The sequence below is a fragment of the Camelus ferus genome, chromosome 5 (assembly GCF_009834535.1).
Source record: "Camelus ferus isolate YT-003-E chromosome 5, BCGSAC_Cfer_1.0, whole genome shotgun sequence".
Classification (NCBI taxonomy): domain Eukaryota; kingdom Metazoa; phylum Chordata; class Mammalia; order Artiodactyla; family Camelidae; genus Camelus; species Camelus ferus.
The window spans coordinates 71,946,362-71,950,803 of record NC_045700.1 but is presented as its reverse complement, the minus strand read 5'-3'; the positions used below and the strand labels follow the sequence as shown (position 1 = coordinate 71,950,803).

General features: G+C 37.0%; 1 non-coding gene across 1 annotated transcript; it reads right to left on the bottom strand.

The window, feature by feature from the left end:
* Positions 1–663: 663 nt before the first annotated feature.
* On the bottom strand, positions 664–770 carry LOC116663938. The gene has a single exon (XR_004320294.1). It is a non-coding gene; the product is annotated as a U6 spliceosomal RNA (small nuclear RNA).
* Between the last annotated feature and the right edge of the window lie 3,672 nt (positions 771–4,442).

Here is a 4,442-nt window from a genome sequence, read left to right as displayed (position 1 = left end):
CTAAGCATACACTCCACCACTTGAGCTATACCCTCCCCTCTGGTTTTACTCTTTTTGCTTTTGATGCTAGGCAGCTCAAATTCCTGGCCTTATTTCACAACTTGTACTGAATTCTTGAGTATGAATTTTGTGTAATAAAATTATCCCTAGTTTTATCTTATTCGTCCTACTCTAATTTTTCCTTTTCCATAATTTCTTCATCTACTCTTTTTATCTTGCACTACATTTTTGCACGCAAGCAATCTCCAATCCATGGCTTGAATTTCTAAATAATGTGTCTAGAAAAAGAAATGACTGTTATTTCTTCAGCAGTTATGCTGACCAGAGAACAACCATTCACTGCTTTCTTCACCATGTGACACCCTGCAGAAGATATCAGTGTGGTGTCCTGAAATTCCCACTAATGCTAGGCAGTCAATGAGACTGACAGGCTGCTACATCTGCTTTCTTGACACTGCATGACACAGACCCCAGGATTTAAGTCACCATGGCTGGAACCTACCCTGGCTTCAGTGCCTAACGAAGACTATCATATGGTATAGGTGAGCAAACGGTAGATACAATCAAAACAACATCCTGGATGTATTTCGGTTTATCTTTTTTTGCCTCAACAACTATTGCCATTTATTGAATTCTTACTGTGGTCCAAATACTTTTTTCCCCCAAAATATGGAACGCTTCACGAATTTGCACATCATCTTTGAACATGGGCCATGCTAATCTTCTCTATCTCGTTCCAATTTTAGTATACATGCTGCTGAAGCAAGCACTATTTTGGTTTATCTTAAACATTCCAAGTAGGTTCTAACATCAAAAATTTGTTTTACAAATACAGTTGCCTTTGGTTTGGTTGGTTACTTTCTTCCCTGATATGCCTTGATAGGATTAATGTTTCTTTTAACCCTAGTCTCCCTGTATCCTATTTCCCTTACCTCTTAATAAATCATTGAATTAGAAGAATTTTTGCTCTTCTTAAGTATTACCTCCAAAACAAAACCATAAAATGGAAGCTATAAGGCCAAAACCAAACCAAACCAAACAGCAAATAGCAAACCCAAATTCCCCTGTCACCACCAGCAGCACCATCATAAGCCAAGTTAAAAGACAAATAATAAAATGAGAAAAATATCTGCAATATTAGAACACAGGTCAATTTTGTTAATATACAAATATTTAAGAGTCAATAAGAAAAAAAATCCCAGAAGAAAAATAAATTAAAGGCGTGAAATGGCAGTTGACTAAGAATACAAATGAACAAAAACATATGAAAAAATATTTAATTTTGCTAGCTATTTTTATTTTTAATTTTTTTTAGTTATTTTTAATTACAAATTAAGATGTATTGAGAGTTTTCTTGCTTGTCAGAATAGGGGAAAAATTAAAAGAATTCTAAAATTTTAGTAAACAGGAGTCCTATAAAAGGGATAAGGTCAAACGCAATAATCATTTCATTCTTGCAGATCCATACAGTGTAGACTCTCCCTGAGGACACTTCTCTTGCTACTCGTACTCCAGGACTGGCCTGTTTCAGTATCTACCTTCCTCCCTTTCCTGTTCTCATCTCCTTTGTCACAGTGCCTCCCCTGCACTCCTTCCTTCACCCCTTGCTTTGCCTCTCCTTGCACTTTCTTTCTTGTTTCTCTGGCTTCTCTCTTGATTTCTTAAATTTTCCTTCCTTACCCTTGGCTCTTTTCTTCACGTGCTCTTCCCCGCATCTCCCTTCCAACCTTGGTGCTTTTTGGCAGACAGATCCTTGCCTGATCCCTCATACAATCTCTGCCTAACCCTGGGCTCTTATCTCAGAACCTGGAACCCCATCACCCAGCAATCCACTTCCCTTGTTAGGATATAAAGACAGGCAGTTTGTTCCCTTAATGAGAGGGATTTGGGGCATTAGAGGACGAAGCAGTTTGGCAGACAAGCTTTTCAATCTCCACATGAGTACTGTGAACAGGGATGGGAAAGCACGGGTTTTAGCACTCAGGACTCTGTCTTGTGGCTGAGACAGGATGGTTCATTGTTCACTTCTTCTGCTTAGCTTCCTGTCTGGGACTTGTGGCTAGGCTGCTCAGGGTAATCTGCTTCTCCATGAAAAGAAGCAGCTCTGCATTCATTCAGGCCTTTAGCAAAAATGTATCTAGTGCCCACTGCGAACTGAGCTGTTAGGGGTGGTACAGGATAACCGCGCAGTCCTTTGAGCAGCTCAAAGCTCTCTGTGTTTCACGGAAAAAGAGAATGGGGTTGCCTCTCCCTCAGTCCAATGAAATAAGCCTGGTGCAGAGAATGATGCCTTCCAACTTGCAGCGATGAAAACACCTTCTCCCTGGATGTCTCAGCCAAGAGAAGGGAGCATGTGGACTCCACGTGGGGACTAAGTCTGAGGTCTTCAGAAGACCTTCCAACACCAGTTAGTTCCCTGTCTTCCTCCCTATTCTCAGTTGATCCTGAAAATGCTAGGTTTGGCTTTTTAAAAGACTCAGTGCTGTCCTTTACATGCACTGCTTATGCATTTATATCAAACTAGCATGCAGGACAAAGATGATTATGCACACCATTAAATACGTGCCAAACTAACCTTGTTTATACGTTATATTTTATTTCATCTCTCAGCTATATTCTCCTACGCTCAATCATTAGACTTTTTACTCATGTAGTGTGTTTTGTACTCAAATTTGAACAATTAGAAGAGACAATAGTCTATTGTGCATTAGATCAAATAGATTTCAGGAATAGTAACCACAGAATAGTATATTTTATATTCTTGGTTTGGTTCTCTGAAAAGAGACTCTTTTACGATTTATGTCAAAAGAATGAATATATAAACTATTCCTTCTACAGTTTCATCACCTTTGCCAAATTGTCAAATGCATGCCCTGGATAATGTGGATAACTTAGTCAACAAGTTTCATTATGCTTCTAAATGGAAATGTTCTGGAAAAAAAATTAAAAAGAAAATCTACTCCTTCTAGGTACAATTTATTTGCGTGGGCATTTAATAGAATACCTGCTCTCATAGATAAAGAATCACTAAATGATTTGAGTATATGTAATTATACACTATACACATATATGTATAAAGAAAAGAGAAAGGAATGTACCAAAACCCAGTTGCTACCACAACTGTATATGACCTAAACTTTCTTGAGTCTTGAATATTTATCCTCAAACCTAGTCTTTACATTTGAACATGTAACTACTTCCGTTTCTCTATGGTTGTGGAAGAATTTTAAAACATATGTTTAATCACTAGACTCTATTACACAGGATTTTTAGATATTGTGAAAAATTTTTCCTATTTCTCTTTCACATAACTTAATTTTTGTTTGCTTGTCACTTAGTAAAATGTGGGGACAAGATAAGTTGAGGGTTTATTTTTTAAATTTATTTTTTTATTTTTAACAGAGGTACTGGGGATTGGACCCAGGACCTCGTGCAAGTGAAGCACGTGGTCTGCCACTGAGCTATACCCATCCCCCAGGCTGAGGGCTTAGTCTCTGCTGGAGATCTATTGTGCTTCTTAAGATGTGTTGTATGTTTGGTGAAGTATTTTGGAACGTTTATACAACTATGGCTATAAAGTTCCTGGGGCCAAGGACTGGACCCTCAGTGCATAGCCCCTGGGCCCAACATACAAAAGTAGTTCAGGATATATTTCTTGAATGAAAATTCTATATAGTGATTCATTCACTCATGTAGCCAACCAAACCAGCTTACTCAGTCAATGTCATTGATTTTGTTGCCTTAATTAAATATAATTTATATTTGCAGATACTACTATATATGAAATAGACAAACAACAAGTTTCTACTGTGTAACACAGGGAGCTATAATCAATATCTTGTAGTAACCTATAATGAAAAAGAATTTGAAAAGGAATATATGTATATATATATGTATGACTGAAACATTATGCTGTACGCCAGAAATTGACACATTGTAAATAGACTATACTTCAACTAAAAAAAGCAATAAATAAAAGACTAAATATAATCTATAAAGTGGAAAGTCAAAATGAGGGAAGGGATAGAAAGATTATCACTGTTGAATTGTAGTGAAAAGATAAAAACTTTTGGTACTATGAAGAGCACGCTTTCTAAACTTTTGAATCCCTGAATAGCAGCAAGGAGGGGTAGGTGGGTGGAAACTCCAAAGACAATAATTTTAAAACAAAAAACAAACTAGTCCTTTAATTATAGCATAATCACCAGATTTCAAACTGTGAATTCACTTTTGCTTTGGTCTTTTAAATAAATCATGCATGTTTTCTATATGGGGACCCACACCAAAACTCCTTTTTAATCTGGGAAAACATTCCCAAAATCCAAGTTAGTATCCAAGCTCTGGGATATTAATTTGATTTTGGATTCCTCCCTAAACTTTCCATGTTTAGCAATCTTTTTGAACTGTCCCTTGGGAAACACATGTTTGTATTACACATATTC